The sequence below is a fragment of the Rhipicephalus sanguineus genome, chromosome 11 (assembly GCF_013339695.2).
Source record: "Rhipicephalus sanguineus isolate Rsan-2018 chromosome 11, BIME_Rsan_1.4, whole genome shotgun sequence".
NCBI classification, from domain to species: domain Eukaryota; kingdom Metazoa; phylum Arthropoda; class Arachnida; order Ixodida; family Ixodidae; genus Rhipicephalus; species Rhipicephalus sanguineus.
The window spans coordinates 118,644,477-118,665,283 of record NC_051186.1 but is presented as its reverse complement, the minus strand read 5'-3'; the positions used below and the strand labels follow the sequence as shown (position 1 = coordinate 118,665,283).

The following is a 20,807-nucleotide window of genomic DNA, read 5'->3' as shown; positions in this document are numbered from 1 at the left end:
CGCCGCATGAGGAATACCACCTCCACCATCATCATAGCAGGATTGCATATTCCCCATTCCATGTACTCTCATGAGATCGAATTCCGCTGTCATTCTCATAAGCCCCAGGCCATCATTGCACAATATTCCTGCAATATGGACATTGTAAGTGCGTGTGCTCCAGAAGCCAACGCCGGAGCCGCACCTACTCCACCGCCGTCAACCAGCCTGACGAACCTCCATGGTGCCTTTATTGGCAAGGCCATCATTCACCTTTCTCGCTGACATGTCCCGTTCGTAAGCAGCGGGAGGAAGCCAGTGCCAACGCAGCAATCGTATAACGTATCCATCACACAGAGCATTGGAAGAGCCTTAAAACGTTGTAAGCCCCTCAAAAGCCTCGAATCCTTCAGCTATAATGGCCTATTCACACCGAGCGCGGATCCGGAAACTAGAGAGGTGGATCCGGAAAGCGCACGCCGATTACCCGCATAAGCGGAAAATCTGCGGCTGCTTCCCCGGATTGCACCCGGACCGATATTCGCCGTGCGGAAAAATTTGCCACTTTGGCCGCAGCCAGTCAGGGCTGAAATGCGCACGCCCAGGGTCGCGTATTGCCGCAAGATGGCCCCACGTCCACCGTCGATTGGCGAATTGCTCCGCCTGCACGGCGGATCAGGCAGAAGGCAACGTGGTTAACGTGGTCGGTCTGAACAGCCGCGAGCCCTCGCTACCTCCCTGCTTTTAAAATCGGCCAACCCGCTTAAAGACTTCGCACTCGGTGTGGACGTGCCTTAACTGAAGAGCCACCCTCGCCAAACGTACTGTCGATACATGCATACTGGGGAGGGGAGCGCTCTCAAATCCAGGCTGAGGCTGTGCACCCACACCGGGTGCACAGCCTCAGCCTACGGCATACCAGAATCCGGCTTCACTCAGACAATATTTGCCACTTGTGGGAACCAAGCCCACCGGCCATCTCGAGATAGCGCCACGTGCTGCGCAGATGCCGTGTGTGTGGCCCACCGGAGCGGTTTAAAAGGGGCATCCCGAGCGCTGCACGGGAGAGCGATGCCTTGGCTCCCGGGAAGGACGGTTGCTGCCACAGGCGCTGGCCGATTGCTGCTGTCGGAAATCATGGTCGGCGCCTCGCTGTCTCGTGTCCCTGGACACCGCTTCCATAATTACTCTCAAACAGAAGCCCGGCAACTCCGCCACACTCTCCAACCTGCGCCCCATTTCACTAACTTCCTGTGCCAAAAAAACCATGGAACGCATGGACGTCACACGTCTTACTGATCCTCTCGAGGATACCTACATTTTTCCTTCAAACAGATTGCCTTCGACACACACACATGTTTACTAAAGACATCTTGCTCCTTCTCCAAGAAACTTTCTTTCGACCTCTAAAATGTTCACACACTTGTCACTCTAGACGTGCGCAAGGCCTTGATACCATGCCTCACGGCACTATCATCTCTCCCCTCCAAGACACCGGCTTCGGATTGTGACTCTTCTGATATCTTTCTGCATTTCCTCGCTCACGACGGGCCCAGTTCCGACTAGGGGTCACGCTCTCTCCGCCCATAGCACTCACCGGTAAAACACCTCAAGGTGGAGTGCTCCCTCCAGACCTATTGAATATAGGGATAGCCCCTCTTGCAAAGACTCCCTCTTGCACGGGTAACCGAGAGAGGCCGCATTCGAACTACAGTCCAGCCTTAATGCAATTTCAGAATTCTTTTCCCGCTCCGGTCTGCGAGCAGCTGCAGAAAAAATCTGAGCTGCTGTTCCCTTCCGGTACTAAGTACCAACGGTATGTCAACCCTCTCATTTCTCTCACTATCGCCAGTACTTGCATCCTTTGAACTTCATGTTGCTGAGCTCAGGCTTTCCCCTCCGGAAGCGCTCTTTTGCCCGATCAACACAGTCCATGATCACTACATGCCAACAAGTAACCCACTTAGTCCGACAAGTAGTCATGCGTCGCGGCGGCCTCGACGAATGCAGAGCCAATCAACTTATAACCGCATTTGCCCTGAATAAAATTCTTTACTGCTTGCCATACTGCACACTTACAGAGGCAAGAATGATTCGCATTCATTCGGCTTTAAACACTTTTTATAAATCTGCTCGACATCTCCTTTTAGCCACAGCCAAAATGTACGCAATAGCTATATTTCGTCCTCTGGCAGAGTCATTGCGCCTCCACAGGGATTGACGACGGAACTCGGCCGCCTATCCAGGTCTGCGGCGAGTCATTGGTTATTACGTTGGGCTGGCATCCGAACTATTGGCCATCCTCTACTCACCTTTCAACGACCCCTTTCAAGCAACCTGCACTGTGCACCTCTACCATCTAATATGACCCGCATCTTCACTAGGGGCGACCATGTGCCCACGCTCACTCCCATGACCGGTTCCCTGTGGGCATTGCCACATGCTACGTGTACGCAGAGTACTCACGGCTCCACTGATTGTATCATAACGCCTACCTCCCTAGGCATTCAAATCGCATCCTCTGCTGGCCCCTTTTGCTTGCCAAACTCCTCTATATACCTTGAATTGACCGCGAGAGTTCATGCCAACGCAAGAAATATCCCTTCTTGCCGCCTTTCCTTCCTACCGTATTTGTTTGTATTGCATGGCGGCAATCCGCGCTCTTCTCGACCACCCACGCTGCACGGATCGTCATATTGACCTTTCCGATGCTCTTTCCCTTTTATCCCCTGTATTTGACGCTGTGGTGTGGACGGCAGGTCACGCGAGGATTAATCAGCTCGCTCATGAGCTTGCCCACGAGATTCATAGCCGGGCACCGGTGGTCCCCTGTTCATACCTGTCCATAGCGGATGAAGCACACTTTGGAAGGAAACACTGAAGCAGCACTACAGAACCCTCCGCAACTTATTGCAGACCCTACCGCCACCACACGCTTCCCTCTCCACTGCCCAAAGACACTCTCAGAGCCATTAAACGCAACACTGATAACTCCAGAAAACCTATTTCTTTTATCGCGCGTGCCCCAATTGCCCATGCACTTACGCAAACGTAGAACACGTCATATTCTCACGCTCCGCCGCCCTACAATACCCATAATATCTTAGCCATCCCCCTCCCCAGCGGCGGCTGTGGTTGGCGTCGGCGGCCTTTGCCGAACAGCTGGTCGTGGTGCTCCTGGCGGGGGAATATCTATATCTCTTAGTCTGACCTCTACTCAACTCATTTCTCTGTTTCTTATTTTTCAACGAATAAACAGCGCTAGAGCAGGACAAAGACGAGATGACTATGGAGAGAACAAGGCAAAGACGAGAAGCCATTACACACTTGACACACTTGAAACAAAGAACGCACTGGACATAAATTTGATGTCTCCTCTCATCTAAAGATTACCAGTTGGTGCGACTGTTGGCCAATGTCGCTAAATCCAAATATGTGCAAAGAAATGTCCTCTCGCAAACATTCCAACTAAGAGGTTTCATACTACATTAATCAAAATCTTGTACCTAACGTTAATTCTTTCAAATATTTTAGTGTCACCTTAACATGCAACCTTTCCTGGACAGATCATATCACTAACATCTGCAGCAACGCCTTACATTCATGAGGCTACTTAAATCGGAACCAACGTAAGACTCCCACTAATATACATGATTTAGCCTACATAACGTTTGTTCCCCCTGAGCTCAAATTTTGCTTCTTCAGTTTGGTCCTGTCAAAACACTTATCTAAGATGCTAGAGCCAATTCAGAATAGAGGCGCTAGATTTCATCTCTCAAAATTACGATCATAACACGAGCTTAACCCAAATCAAGAACTCATCAATTTTCCCTTTGAGCAGTCGTCGTGACATAACCCTCCTCTCATTGTTTCATAAATACGTGCACGGAGCAAGACCATCGCCAATAACGTTGGAAGTCTATGTATTCACGTCAAAAAGATTACATAATCATCTTTACTTCACCCGCATCTACATCTACATGACAGACCTTCCAGATGACATAGCAGCTAAACGCAACAGATGTAAATTTCGACATGTCCTCACCACGCATTTCCAGAATTAACCTTCTCGATTTTTCACATCTAGTTTGTTATTGATGTCTTTAACTATCACTGCTTTCTTGTTTGATTTTATTAGTGATTGTCATTATGTTAGGAACTTCATTTTAAATCATCTTGAGCAATGCTTCTGATTCTTGACTTGTAACTCTATGCTGTTTTAGAATTTTTTAATTTTTTTGCAGCCTGTCGTTTTTAGACACCATCTCGCATGTTTCATCTTCACTATTTAGTTTCCATTGCATTTTCTTTACCCTTGAAACTGTTCTACATTGTGCAATCATCGATATTGTTTGATTCTTATATAAGTTGTGTATAGCCATGTACATCATTTTTGATGCTCCATTTACGCAATGCCTTTTTGAGATTGTAAGGTATTATGAATAAATATGAATAAATAAATTATATGGTGACACGATGGCTGTGAAAGATTTTCTCCATCGGTAGCGTTTTTTTTCTCACGCTCCAAGCAGTGTTTCATGCGTCGGTTATGAACTGGCGTATGATGATACCAGTGGAAATTTTGCAGGCGTATATGTAGCGCGAGAATGATGTATAGTTAAAGGCGAAACAAATGCAAATGCTCTAGCTTAGGAGGATACGCATACGGGGCTCGATATATTCTGGAACAATGCGTGTATAGCGGCACGAGTGAACTTGTCGTCGAGGCCTAATGTGCAACACCCATTGATTGGAGTGACAAAGAATTCAATATATCATCTGCAACTTTAAACCGCGCATGCACCCGAACTCCGCGCTGTGCATTTAGCTTAACTTAGAAACCTTCTGCGTCGGTGACATATTGTGAACAATGGGCCACACGAATTTCTACACGTTATATAATTTAAAATGGTGTGATAAGTCATATGGTTCCTTTTTATTGTTGTTGTCATCTAACAGCATTCCTACAAACTTTGCTTTACTGACGTCATGTTTACTAATGAGTTGTCTTCACTAAACGAGCACTACCTTGTACGTATATCTGTAATTCTAAAACATCCGTAGCTAATCCTATAAATGTAGCCGTCAATGACATTAGTGAGCGTAACTTTATCTCAAAATAGTGAAGGTTCGAATCCGCTCATAGCAGTAAGTCTTGCTTTTTTAATGGTACACAATTGGAAGTACCTTTCTGGTAATGTTCCGAATAAACGTTTTAGTGGGTTGTTGAAAGTACAGTAGAACGCTTGTAATACGTTATTCACGGAAACGCTGTAGCCAAGAAACGCGAACGTGCGGTAAAAATGAAAAAAAAAAGTGCTGCTAAGAAATAGACGCATTGCGCACAGCTGTACTTCCGCAGAGTTTATTCATACCCTTAACGCTTAAAGGCGTACTTGATGAAGGTCTGGCGTTTTAGGGGCGAAGCTCCTTACAGCGGCACCCGTTCGTCCCTCGTAGCGTAGTATGTAACCAGTCTTACGCTTTGACCTGCAAAGTGGTGCCGGTGGGAGATTTTTCCTGTGCGTTGTTGAACAATAAAAAATTCGCAGCGTTAGCTAAAAGCCGACTTCTTCTGTCTCTCATTCCCATTAGCAGCCATTCTTTACCTCCAATGTAGTGCCTGGTGAGATTTCTCCTGTGCGTGAAGAAACAATAAAAATTTTGTTCAAAACGCCGTTGATTGATGAAATAAACCAACAAAAGACGCCAGATGTTTTGTAAAAGCAAAACGAAAGAACACCAGATATTTCTAAAGCAAAACGAAAAGACGCCAGCTGCTTAACGAAAGACGCCAGATGTTTTCTAAGCAATGGTTTTCTAAACAATGAAAATTCACAGCGTACATGTAAAATTAAAGTGCGCTGCAAGTCGTCATAACTCTTCGAACCTTTAGTATAAAGGCGCCCGATCTCACGTCGGTGATGATGTACTGGGCAGAATTCACGGAAGATTCACGGTTTACCGATGAACCTCCGCAGCTTCGCCCACTCATCATCATTCACTCTGTGGATATGCTGTGATTTTTTTTCTCTACCACAACCAGACCATTTCCGAGCACTTTCATGGTGTTGTAGTAGCCATGTCATCGGCATGCTTCCTGAACATATCCAGTGCAGCGACTTCTCGCAACTTAGCAGGGAAAGCGTTGGGGAAATAACGCGGAAAATGGGGATTGGCAATTATCACAGACTAATAGTAAATTATCACCACTGACATACGTGTAAGATGCCAAAAGTGAAGTTTGGAGCGAAATACCGTAAAAGAACGTTCAACGTCGAGGTTGTACAATATATTCCATATGTCTGAGTCCTCCCGCTCTCAAGTTAGGCTTTCCTTGAAAACTGCGCAGTCGCGTTATATGCCAGCTGAAGCACATATTTTTGTTCGTACCGGTCTGCTGTCCTATGTTCACTGACGCGCAGCACTCCTCCAACTGTTTTCGACGCAGATTTATGATGCGCGCTAGTTATGTGTTATGCCAGCCTGCTTCAATATGCTCCGGAGGCTTTCAGCGGATGTCTTCGTTGATATTAACTTCAAGTGTTATAGCATACGCCTGTAAGATTGTGTACCGCATTAGACAATGCTCATATAATGATATGCATATGCAACGCAATTTCGCAAATCGGCGCGCAGTGTTGAATTCGAAGCTTTGAGCTTTCGTTTTAAATGCTTGCAGCAGGAACTTCGATAATATGACTACCTTTTTAATAGTATGGTCGTTCATAAAACGGAAAGCTGTAAACAACAAAACCGGGAAATGTTTGTACTCTATTTGTGAATGTTACTCTTTTGCGGCTACAAATATCAAGGAATGGCAATCTTTGTGAGCAAACTGAGACTTATCTATCTGCACTCTTGCACAAAATTATGCCCATTTAAAAACACAGGAAACACATTTTGGCGATGACACATATTGCGCATGTTTCTTCGTTACTAGAAAAATTATGCTGGTCAAGACATTTTATAGCCAAAGAGTTTGTTGCTAAAGAGTTTGTTACGTGATCTTTGCTGCTACATTGAAACATTTCAAGTTTTTTACAAAAATCAGAATTGGCAAAGCGTAAAATTTGTTACAGCACGCTTTGTACTTGATAATAATATTACTATAGTAGCGCTCCTTGCATTTTGTCGGTATAGATGAACCTGTCATGAAGAGTGGGAAATATATTACAGCACTGTTACTACGTCAATGCAACATTGCGTCTGCTTGTTTTACTAAAATATCAAGCGAACAGAAATAAAGCCTACTAGCCAGTAATATGAACAGCCTGTGCCCTTTTTTTCAAGAGAAATTATCCGTCATCCAAGACAATGTGCATCCACATGTGCGCAAGGGCTCTGGAAGAGAAAAAACGTATAAGCCACTATACCTAAATGGTGAGAAATGGGAGGCATGGAGCGTTTTAACCTGTCCCGTCACATCATCTACATTTTATTGAGTTTGGGAAATATAGCATTTCAAACTGTGGCCTTTCCTCCCGTTGTAAGTATATCCTAGTAAATCTCTTAATAAGGTTAGCATAACAGCTCAGCACGTTAATCACTAGCAAAGCAAAGATATGCGAACCAATGATTGCCTCATTTCTTGGTTCGGTTACCACAGATTCACCACCCTATTATTGCGCAAGGTGTTTGAAAGTTTCACTGTGTTTCTCTTTGTGGTATTGGATATGAAACGTAAGCTAGATGGTGTTGGTGATGCCAAGCATATATTATAAACGAGTTCAGCAAAATTACCGCGTAAAAGCAGCTGTTACAGAAAACAAGGGATGTGATGGTCACCCGCTACAGGTTTTAAAACCGCGTTCACACACAACTACCTTTTCTGCTTCATTTTTTTCTCGAACAAGGTCAGAGTGGAGTGCCCTTACGCACCATGTTGTACCTACAAATAACCACCATATGTTCAATGCTGCTGTGTCTTCTGTTTTACCAAATTAGTTGCCATTTATTGTACTTAACGCGAGTATTTATTTCGCAGCGTTCATTGTTTGTTATTGTTGTATTTATTTGTACAGTGTTATTTTTCTGCAAGATTTTCAATAGTTATTATGTTATATTGCCACAATATGCTGTTTCTCCTAATGTTACCAAATTATTTCCTTGCGCGTGTTTTCTTTTGTACAGTCTATGAACATTTTCTTTTTTTCGCCTATTTTTCCAAAGTTCTATTCGTATTTATTTGGAATTACTCATTACATGATGCACCCCAACCCTTATGTAACACGCCTATAAACGGAGCCCTTAAGGAAAATAAACTGAAACTGAACTCAACTTATGTCAATCCCGCAACTGAAGTCACTAGAATGCAATAGTGTAATAAAATTCCGCAAGAGTCAAGCAAGTAATTAGGTTGTATACTTTAATATATAGTTCGTTCAAGTTTAATAAAAAAGTAGGCTAGGGCTTTTTTTTCGGGTGTTTGAGTTGAACAGAAACTAAGACCTAATATACATGCAATTAACTCTTGCCCACACATCCGAGGGATCTGTAAGCAATATACAATAAAGTACAAAGTTACTGAAGTGCACCTTACGTAAAACAAATTTTGATCATCCTAGGTTGCGACTTAGTTCACTGTCAATTATTCTTGTGTTTTCTTGCTCGAGTGCCACACGCAGAAAGTGCACAAAAGTTGTGGCCGAGCTACACCGATCCATGACCGAGAGCTTGCGAAACAACAATTTCCGGAGATTAGCAGAAACACTTTTGACCAAAAAACTACACACGAGATTCGAAAACAAATCTCACTACCATCTGCACTATTTGTGTGCTACGCAACCCTTATCAGTATGAGCGGTTATCTTAAGCGACTTAGAGAAATCTCCAGCTTATATAAATCTCAAGGTGTACAGTCCGTGTGTACTCCCTCAAGTTGACGTTCTGCGTTATTCAAATGATGCCTAGAGTGACCACCTATCGCCTGGTCGCAACCACCAGAAGCACTCTGTGCCTGAAAGATCCAACAGAAAAAATTATGGATGTCAAGGTAAACACATAGGTGCCCACAAATTCTCTTTTTCACCACTGCCACATGGACCACCCAGGCAAAGGTGCACATTTTAAATGTTAAGCATTGAGCGCATAGGGGAGCATTCTATCTATCTATCTATCTATCTATCTATCTATCTATCTATCTATCTATCTATCTATCTACCTATCTATCTATCTATCTATCTATCTATCTATCTATCTATCTATCTATCTATCTATCTATCTATCTATCTATCTATCTATCTATCTATCTATCTATCTACTCGCCTACGTCTCGGTGCTCTAGCTATCGCGTGCTTTGCTTCGTACACGCCAAATTTGCCACAGGACTTGAGTGTGTGACGAACATGAGCGGAAGGTCATGACATGATTAACATTTTATGCCTGCCATGAAACTATTTTCCCCAGTCACGCCCGAATACTACGTAGAGTTGTATACGGGTATGTACCACGAATGATCCGCAGTCTACAGTATGTCTTCCTAGCAAAAGCATGAACAGACATCCAATGCATTAAAAGAGGAGAAAAAGACGTAGAAATTCTCAGATGCCGATTTTAATGTAGCATACAGACCTGAGAAGCGTTCTGCAATGACCCATAGCCCGCTACGACGCGGTAGCGGTCCTCAATAAATTTGTTACGTCAACGCTTCCCTAACATCACTTGTATTGATGGTGCTTGTCTAATTTCGGTTGTTGTTGCAATGCAGGCTATCCACATAGATAACAATGTAATAGAAATGACATTACCGCCGCCGGCGCCGGTGTCCGTAACCACAATCGCTCGAAATAAGAAAAAAAATGAAATGCGAAAGAATTCCCTAGATGGAACGAGGTTCGAACCTAGGTCCTCTACGTGGGGAGCCCAGCATTCCACCTCTGAGCCATGCCGGTGCTTGAAACTGCTTTGCAAAAAGACGCTATGCGGGCTTCATGTTGGGAAGGAACCACATTAACATATGTAATGTAGCGTGGTAGAAGAGTAAAACAACAACCAAGCGTCACACAACGCGAATTCTGTAACCAGGCGTCCCACGATGCCAATTGCGCAGCGAGTGGATTGTTGAATACTTCCAACCAATTACAAAGGGCTCTGCGATAATTTTTCATCGTCATCAGCGACAGCATCAACAAAGTGCGCATAATGCTTCACAGGTGTTTAGCGGGTACCATGGCTCTCCGCAGAATGACGAAAAAGTGCATAGTGGCTGCTTCCCTAATTCTCAAAAATTATGATGATTTATAGCGTTGTGGGTTCCTCGCAAGTGCACTTGTATTGGTTAACAAGCAAGCCCATAAGGCCCCCATGATTTATTGCCTCAGGGTCTCAATAACGTCACCCCCCTCTCTCTTTCTCACGTTAACGTATGTTATAAAGCGTGTTGGGAGAGCTAAATAACGACCGGGCGGCACGCAATGCAAATTACGTAACTAGTTGGTCCTTTAGAGCTTCCAACCCATTACAAAAGGCTCAGCCATAATTCTTCATCGTCATCAGCCATCGCATCACCAAAGTGCCCATAATGCCTCATAGTTGGTACATCGCTTTTTCCGCAGAATGACGAATACTGTCATGGTGGGTGCTTCCAAATTTCCCAAAAATTAATTTGTGACGTAGTGGGGACGTTGCTAGTGTACTTGTATTAGGAACCACAAGATAGTTCATAACAGACTAGAAATGCCGCTTTTTCAGCTTTCTCTGTGTCTGTGCTGCGCTTTCCGCGTAGGCCTGGCGTTTTTTTTCCCTGTTATAACTAATGCGGGTAGCCAGTAGTTTTTTTTTCATTTAGAAACACAGATTTTAGTCTCTTCGCACTGGCGACAACCTAACAGAAGATAGTTAATTTGCTTGTTATGTGCTGCCTAGGATCAGAACGTCTATCTGGCACGTTCTGCCGCAGAGCATATAGCGTAACCGCAGATGTGTTGCGGCAATCGCACTTACTCGCTAAGCGGTCAGTCATACCCACGTGGAAAACATCGTGCATCTGAACTTCACACTGCGCACTAGTTTTCATCACCCGGATGGGCATATTTTCGGTTCTGGTTGACATTCAGGGTACTACACAGGCGCAGTAGTTCACTCTAGCCAAAACGACCATTAGGCCTAAAGCTGTACTCTGTGCGTCACTATCGCTGTGGTCAACGTGAATATTCAACTAGCAAGGATCTAATAACGGCTCAATATTAGTTTCGGTCGTAACTGACTCAATCGAGGTCATATTTGCATCTTCGACGACACAAACCACAAGATAAAAACGCCAACATTGAGCATTACAGCGGCTAACTGCTGCCGTTATTCATGTGATGCGCTGTGAATCGTGTTCGTGATATTATGTTTTCCTATCCCATTTTTGGTATATGCCAAATTATGGAGACAACCCCGTAAGCATCCAGACGTAGACGGCTAGATAGATAGATAGATAGATAGATAGATAGATAGATAGATAGATAGATAGATAGATAGATAGATAGATAGATAGATAGATAGATAGATAGATAGATAGATAGATAGATAGATAGATAGATAGATAGATAGCCATAAATGTTGGAAGTGATTTTGGTTCGCTTAGCAATGCTTCACATTTATTACGCATGTGAGCGGCATACTATAGAAGTCAAACGAAACACAATAATCGGATCGTGTGGCTCAAGCATTAGCAAAGGTGTAGTGCGCGCCGTCTAGTTATCACCATTGAAAGGCGCGTACATCCGGTATGACAGCACTGTGCGGTCCCCCTGCAGTCTGACATTTTCGCCTGTGTGCTAGTTCTGATATTCTAGACGAACTTGAAATAAATGAAATAAGAGAAAAAGAAAACGACCAAAAGCGTTCGGCATGCCGACACTGGTCATCATTGCACTATAGGGGGATAGCGCAGTGCTGCCAAACCAGATGTGCGCGCCTCTCAGTGGTGACGACTGTACGTCGAAACTAAAGCTGTGCTAATGCTTTGGCCATGCATTCCGTTATTCGCGTTTCAATTGACGCCGATAGCACCTACGAGCGCGGCGTTTCAGTACACTCACCGGGGCTTGATATTTCGCGTTTATACATTTAATGTTACATGGCACAAACGCACAATCGCGCAAGACGACGCTTAACTGCATCCCAGTGCGATTTTAGTGTGTGAAAAACTTTGAAGTACACAGGAATGTGAAGAGAAACTTCACATCTTTCGCTCTCCTATCAGATCTCCGGCTTTTGCCGTGTGTCTTGCAAACCAAGCAAAGACTTGAGGGATTATTTATTTTGTTCGGCAGGTGTCACGAAGAAACTGAGTCCATTCGGCGATTTGTAGGTGCATTGGCGAGGCCATCAAGCTACGCTTTTTGCGCGACACCATGCTTCGAAAAAGCCGGTATAGTGCACCCACCGCCGCTAAAAACACAACTCGCAAACAGCTCCAAAAATGGACAACGATGCCCATCTAGCGGAAAACATATCAGACAGCAAACATTAGATAATATGTTGCCATCTGTGAGACATAGCTTTCATAACACTCGACATGAATGAGAGGGACGGCATGCACTTCAGCTCAACGAACTCAGCCCCCAGAGATCCGCTTTTGGCGCACATCTTGGAGGCCGTGCATCTTCGAGGTTCCAAGTTCTGCGTCAGTCTGGCGTCATTGACGCCTGTGATCGGCTTCCCGCGCTAGTAGTTAGGGACACGTATTTGAACGCGCGTTTTTTTTTGTCATCTTTATGTAACTGGTCCATTGCACGCGTAGCCACCGCCTTGCGCAAGCCGCGCCCTTATGTCTGGAAACCTTCCAGATTATCTTAGAATGTTCTTATGGCTTGAGCGCGCAAACGCGAACAGTGGAGATTATTCTCGAACTAACGCGGCCACCAGCGATAAGGCTCCAATGTTCTATGCTGCATGTGTAAATGCCGACACGCTTTAGCGCAGAGCAGTTCATTGACGGCCGACGCTTTGTTCGCCGCTACCTGGATAGAGTGCGTATTGCGGTAGTTTGTCTTTTCGTTTCCCGGCGACACGTTCCACCAAATAAAAAGTTTCATCTTGGCCACGCCGACTGCTACCTTCGTCGACGCCACGACCACGTGACATTTGGTGGAGGTGTGGCTCGTTCATGTTCCGGACGCCGCAGTCCAGCCTTGAACCCAGCCCACGTCGCCAAGAAGACACCGACACCATCAGCGACAGTCGAGCCAGCCGCAGACTGAAAGGACCCCCCCCCCCAATACGGACCCCTACCGGACAAGACCAGGATCACAACAAAGAAGACAACAGCCACAATGACAGCCGCTGTGCGCCTACAACGGTCGTCATGCATCAACCGAGGGAGCCGCCGACATTCCGCGGATCCCCATGCGAGAATCCAGAGAGCTGGCTGGAGGCATACGACCGCGTCTCCACGTTCAACAACTGGGACTGCGACGAGAAGCTACGCCACGTCTACTTCGCCCTTGAAGATGGCGCAAGAACCTGCTTTGATAATCGAGAGTGCACACTAACATCATGGGACCTCTTCCGCACCGGATTTCTGAACACCTTCACGAGCGTAATCTAGAGAAAAAAGGCTGAAACCCTTCTGGAGACCCGTGTACAGCTTCCTGTCAAGAACATAGGACTGTAGACCGAAGAAATGACTCGCTTATTTTGCCATGCCCACCCCGCCATGTCCGAAGGAAAGAAAGTTCGCTTCCTGATGCGGGGAGTCAAGGAAGAAGATTTCGCCGGACGTGTGCGCGTCCCGCGAAAGACGGTCTCGGAGTTCGTTTTGGAGGCCACCACAATCGAAAAGGCACTAGAAATGCGCACTAGGCAATATAAACGCCGCATGCCCTCCTCGAGCTACGGGGATGTTCAAGCGCTGGGAACCAACAACCTCCGCGAGACGATCATAGCGGTTTAGCGTGAGGAGCTGCAGGAGATGTTCCCTAGATCGCAACCTCAGGTGGATCCGACAGCCGATATCATTCGTGAAGAACTTCAGCAGTCACTTGAGGTCCCTGAACAACCAAAGCCTCAGCCGCAAGCCTCGAGCTACGCTGCGGCCCGACGCGTGACGCTAACGAACTTCATTCAAAAATACTGACACCTGAGCAGGGGCAAGACGATTGCATACATCGAAGAAATCTTGGCTGCCAGCGATGCGTTTGCCTTTTCAGCTCCTGACGAAGCCACGACGACGACCCCAATACATGAGCCACCCTTCGACGTAAACCCAAGCCTTCCCGCTCACGGAGAGCAACAGCTTCGACACCTTTTGCAGGAATACAAGGACTCTTTCTCGTCGTCATCGCGGGTCCGACAAACGCCCCTTGCTAGGCATCGCATTATAACAGAAGAAAACGCTGGACCTCTCCGTCAGAGTCCCTACCGGGTTTAGAAGCAGGAACGGGAGGCCGTCAAGAAACAAGTCGACGAAACGCTAAGCGACGATATCATCCAGCCATCCAAGAGTCGATGACCGTCTCTCGTGGCGTTAGTGAAGAAGAAGGATGGGACCCTACGTTTCTACGCCGATTATTGTCGCCTGAACAAAATCACGAAGAAGGACGCGTACCCTCTCCCACGGATAAACGACGCCCTGGATTGACTCCACAACGCGAAGTACTTTTCATCGATGGACCTCAAGACCGCCTACTGGCAAATCGAGGTCGACGAGAGAGACCGAGAAAAGACTGCCGTTATAACACCGGATGGCCGTTCGAGTACAATGTCACGCATTTTGGTCTTTCCTCGGCACCTGCGACTTCCCAACGCGTTATGGATACAGTGCTGGCTGTCTTGAAGTGGCAGACGTGCCTTGTATATTGGACAGCGTAGTTGTGTTTGCCTCAAACTTCGACGAACACTCCCGTGTCTTGAAGCTGTACTTCAAGCAATCAAGACGTCCGGACTCACCATGAAGCCAGAAAAGTGCCGTTTCGCGTACGAGGAGCTCCTACTCTTGGGCCACGTCATTAGCAAATGTGGAGTTTGCCCCGACCCGCGGAAAAGAGCTGCCATCGCTGCCTTCCCGCCGCCCACCGAAAAGAAGACCGTACGCCGAATTCTCGCATTGTGCGCCTATTACAGACGATTCTTGAAGCAATTATCATTGATCGCCGAGCCGCTACCTCACCTCACGAGGAGCGACGTGGAGTTCCAGTGGGGAACGGCGCAAGTCGAGGCATTTCAAGAACTGAAACGACGGCTGCAGACGCCTCCGATAGTCGCGCATTTGGACGAATACACCGATACGGATATCCACATCGACCCATGCAGCGTAGGACTCGGCGCCGTTCTTGTGCAGAAGACTGGCGCAGTAGAAAATGTTATCAGTTATGCTAGCCGGTCGCTATCAAAAGCGGAAGCCAACAATTCTACAACTGAAAAGGAGTGCCTTGCCATCATCTGGGCTACAGCGAAGTTTCCCCTTACCTCTACGGCAGGTCCTTCAAGGTTGTGAGTGACCATCACGCCTTGTGTCGGCTTGCTAACTTGAAGGACTCTTTAGGTCGCCTCGCACGGTGGAGTCTAAGACTTCAAGAATTCGCCACTACCATCATTTAAAAGTCCAGAAGAAAACACTCCGACGCCGACTGCCTGTCTCATGCCCCCGTCGACGCACCGCCGCAGGACGACCACGATGATGGCTGCTTCTTGGGAACAGTAAGCGCCGATGACTTCGCTGAACAACAGCAAGCCGACCCGGAACTCAGGAGCCTTGTGGAATACCTCAAGGGCAGGACCGCCGTTGTTACGAAAGTATTCTGACAAGAATCTTCTTATGGCTTGAACGCGCAAACACGAACAGTGCAGATTATTCCCGAACTAACGCGGCCACCAGCGATAAGGCTCGAATGTTCCATGCTGCATGTATAAATGCCGACGCGCCTTACAGCAGAGCAGTTTATCGGCGGCCGACGCTTTGTTCGCTGCTACCAGGATACATTGTGTATTGCTGTAGTTCGACTTTTCGTTTCCCGGCCACAAGTTCGGCCAAATAAAAGGTTTAGTCTTGGACACGCCGACTGCTATCTTCGTCGACGCCAAGCCCAAGCGACAATATCACGGCGACGACGTTTCATTTCAGCTTGCCTTGCTCTCAGCAAGGCATCTTCATGGCGTTGTTGGCGTTTGACCTCCGCTTTCCTGGCCTGACCACGTCGTGCGCGCACATGTGTGTATCTGTATGCGCGTGCGTGTTTGTAACGGCACACATTAATAAATATGCACTCAGTGGTTGAAGTGCGCACTAGGGGCCGGATTTCGCTATCGCGTTCAACTATTATAGGCAAAGCGTAAGAGTGCCCCAATTTTGAACTGTACTGAATTTTGCGAAATGTTGAAGAAAGCGTATTTACCAGGGGCGTAGCCAGAAATTTTTTTCGGGGGGGGGGGGGGGTTCAACCATACTTTATGTATGTTCGTGCGTGCGTTTGTATGTGTGCGTGTATATATGCGCAAGCAAAATTGTAAAATTTCGGGGGGGGGGGGGGTTGAACCCTCCCCAACCCCCCCCCTTGGCTACGCCTATGGTATTTACCTTACCTAGCTGAATAAGATATTACATGCTGTATCTACTGCGCAAGAGATTCTAGTTATTTCTCTTTTTGAGATATCGCGTTGCAAGAAATATCAAAGTTCGCAAATCTTGCTCCAAGTTGATCAAATTTTTCTGAAGAAAACTTGCTAAACAACTTGCTAGGCCTGTTCTTCAACTACTGCATGCATAGTTATGCGCAAGACTAGTAAGAGTAATGGATATTACGCCGCCTATAAAACCTTCCAGGAATTTCAATGTATACAGTTGTTACAAAATCTAAGCCAGCCCAGGCGAAAGCTGTACGAACTGCGGCGCATTGCTTCCCCTGTGATTCACTTGTGTTTATCTGTTGTTTTATGTTCCGTTTGTCTGAATATTTGATAGTAAATATCCTTCTTTTGTACTTTTTTGTGATTACCTGTTTCCATTTGCGAATATCTTCTGCGTAAGGAACCGCCCTGTCGTCCTTTGGTGTTACGCTTTGGTGTCACGTAGACATATATTTCGCGTTGGCGCCGAGCAGGTCCCACGTTTGATACACATAAGCCGAGCAGGGTGCAGGTTTGGAACACCAGCGCTTGCGTGCCCGTAAGCGCCAGCGTCTGTGAAAGGCGAACCCATCTGTCCGAGCCGGCGAAGTGACAGCAAAGCGTCAGCGCCGGTATCAACAAACAGGAGAAAAACAGCAGAAACGATACCGCAGACCGGAAAATATATAATCGCGAACAAAACAGATAATAAGAAGAAAATAGCAGAAAAGATATAAAATATCACATATACAGGGGAAAAGAACAGATAAACAGAAGATAAATACGAGCGAAGAAAATGTGAAACATTGCTCACAATACTTATAGCTTTTGCTTCAGGTGGCATTGGCTTTGATTTCTTCTGCTCTTTCCTACTATGAGCCCTCTTCCATAGATCTGTATGTAATGCGCGATTCTGGCGTTTCACTGTCGCTTCACTAGCTTGGACTGACGATCTAATTAGGCCTTCGACGGCGCTGGCGTTCATGGGCAAGCAAACGTGCAGCCTTCTCGGCGTATCAGCGTGAACCGCGGGACCTGAGCGACACTAGATATGAAACGACGACAGTGGTGCCCATGAAACGGCTCCGCAGTTAAAATTGATAGAACTCCCATCGAAAAATAACTTGTGGTAATTTGGCATAAATAGACGTTTGAAATGCTGCTCATACAAGTTGCGAAAATGAGTTTATACAGTAGGAATGTGGTTCATAATTCTAAACTCAGATTTAGAAATACCATTTTGGCCACTTCTTTCCTTCTATGCCAAGCCACTAATATGGTTCATAATTCTAAACTCAGATTTAGAAATACCATTTTGGCCACTTCTTCCTTCTATGCCAAGCCACTAATATCCTGCCTGAAAAGAGCCCCGCTATATCGTTTAATGGCGGCAAGAGATTGCACAGTTTGTACGACAACCTGCCTTGCTGTATCCAAGACATATTTTGAGACAACCTCATCTTCTTACCCCCGCCTCAAGTGCTCTGTGATTTGGTGAACTCCTTCGGGGAATTTGCCGGTTTTCGAGATGGTTTTCAGGAAATGAAGAATGAAATGCCGTTACGTACATCAGCGTTAGTTTTGGTACTTTTTTTAAATGCCATTGCTGATTCTTCCAAAAAGGGCATTCCAGAAATGGATGAATAGAATCTGACGTTTTCTGCCGTTAATCATTTCGCGGAAGTAAAACTATGAATAAGCATGTTTATTGCAGGACAGACCATTAAACAGCTATTGTGAATGGACGAGCCAGTGCGCCTATGGATTGTGCTGCTTGAAGCCGATCGTCGGTTATTACCCAAGTTGCCGACCTCTGGCAAACCTAATGGAGCAGTGTAGCATCAGGCCAAATGGTGGAATCTATACGCATCATTGCCCCTGTGTTGATGGAGGTAACATAATTCTTATTTTGGCAGCTTTGTTCTTAGGACGTTATTGGAAGCGTTTTGATAAATGTCCTGACGTGTCCTGCGCGTAGAGCCATTCACTTTTGTCTTGAGAACCTCGTTCACCTGCATTTTTGTTTAATATAATGGCGATGGCAATCTTAACAAAATGTTTTTTATGTTTGAGTTGCTTTCGCCTTGCCCGATAATGCGGATGTATTTCTGACTATAGGAGAAACGCCATAAAATTAACAAATGTATACGAATTCCGCCAGCTTCTCATAATCACATCTCCTAATCCGTGTGAGTTCTCAATCAGAAACGTTTCTGCAAATAAACTATCCTTCTTCAATGTTGTTTCACTCCTAATAAATAATGAAACTTGTAATATATTCATAAATATATAGATAGGAAAAGCCAATACGGGCTGAATTATTATTTACATTCTTCGCAGGCTAAACAAAAATGAGTGTCATCGTACACCACGACCGAGACCGGCAAATTTTTTTTACAGGGTACAGATATTTTGTATGTTAGACAAGCAATTTTATTTACAATTTTTTAACGTGCAGTTATAAATATGCGATTAGTACTACTTCTCTTGACATATCCCTCGAGAATGCTAATGTCAGCATCTTGACGCTAGCATTCCTGGGCTCCAAAGCGCTTGTTGAAATCTTTTGAAAGTGACATTACGCAGCTGTTGCGAGGAGTGAGGCAGCAAATACTCAACGTTCGAAAATTCCCTACCAAAGACATGTATCTCAAAAAGGAGGACACAGGACGAGATCTTAACCAGTTCCTCCTTTCTTTACGCATGCTTGCATCACCTTACACTGGCTAAGTAACCATGTGTAATTGGACGTTATGCTGTGAAGTAATGCAAGAAGAAACGGAAGCCGGCGCAGAAGACATCATGCGGACGTTGTCATGCTTGTAAAATCTGTGCTATTGTTGCATAGCACTAGGCCAGAAAAAACAGCCTTTTCTGGGTTGAAGATTGTTAGGCTACGAGAATTATCTATCCAGCAGCTACTTGCACCCATACCACAAAATAGACGCGGAGATGATCCCACAGGTAATATAAACATGGCGGCACCGCGCAATGCTGGTGCTGTCCACTCGAAGCTAGCCAGTTGTCTTCGTGTAACTCTTGTAATCCATACTCATGCTTGCCTTCGCTTTATATTTGTGTTCCACTAACACAGCAGAAAACTATTCGGGGCTAGAGTTTTCGAATGGTATGCTCATAGTCTCAGTGCTGCGGCCTTAGCGAAACAGCTTGTGCAACAGGAAATACAACTTAGAACATCTTGCTGTGGCACGAGTGGTAGGCGATGGGTGCAGCCGTGATCTCACCGGCCAGAAATTACGATATGGAAAGCTCATCGACTTGCTGTGCCAACCATCACAGTAAAGGACACATTTAGCGAGTCATTTATATATCCTCTTTAAGCTTGCTCGTAATTTTCGGGTTGCATCACCTACCTGATACTAGTAAGATCATTTGCTATAAAAAGTCATAATGTCGCACACCACTGCAAGAATGTTCAAATCTATTGCATAGATCTAAAGATTATAAAATCCTAAACAAGAGCTTAAAAATATCGCAATGAAATGAAGAGCCTGGAAAAGCGAAGTAGTGAGAGCAAAATTCCACAATAATATGTGCCTTGATGTTTTCCTTTGATGTTACCTTTATCATGTTCGCTGCAGTTGAGTGACCAGAAGGTCGCAGGATGTAATTCTGGCTGTGGCGGCCCCATTTATGATGGAGGCGAAAATGCTACTTAGAGTTAAGGGCACGTTAAAGAATCCCACGTAGATGGTGGTTTTGGGACGTAAAGCCGCGACAATTATTACGATTATTATTATTAATATTATTATTATTATTATTATTATTATTATTATTATTATTATTATTATTATTATTATTATTATTATTATTATTATTATTATTATTATTACATGGTGTTGAGTGATACCCAAAAATATGAAAATGGCCCTGCATATATAATGCAAAACCTAGTTATGTTATGTCTACAAGTTGAAGTCAGATTCGAACAAATTTAGTCAGAGTTTAGGCTAAGCTAATATTTTGTATTGGTCACCTAACCAAACTAGTCACATTAAGTGCGGCCCCTTCAAACTGTGTACGCTCGCAATTGACCACCATGGTGTAACACATTACTCAATCAATTGTCCAACAAGAAAAAAAAAATGTTTATTCTGTACGCCGACGCTTTCTTCAAAACTGACACTTTGGCTGGCATACAAAGAGTGTTTCAGACAATACTAAAAAAACTGGCTGGGAAGTTCTCAGTACCCAGTAGTAGTGTCTTTCTGCTATACGCTGCTCAGCAAAACATTCCCGCTGTCGTTCTACACATAACAACCCTGATACGA

At 45.3% G+C, this 20,807-nt stretch overlaps 1 long non-coding RNA gene across 2 annotated transcripts in view; it reads left to right on the top strand.

The window, feature by feature from the left end:
- LOC125760414 (uncharacterized) overlaps window positions 1–20,807 on the top strand; it is a 58,120-nt gene that overhangs the window by 14,930 nt on the left and 22,383 nt on the right. The window contains exons 1-2 of one of the 2 annotated variants that reach the window (XR_007417990.1): window positions 7,362–7,468; window positions 18,230–18,407. This is a non-coding gene — a long non-coding RNA (uncharacterized LOC125760414). Of the gene's footprint in view, window positions 1–7,361; window positions 7,469–18,229; window positions 18,408–20,807 lie in introns of those variants that run through there. The other variant, XR_007417991.1, reaches the window with a different exon arrangement.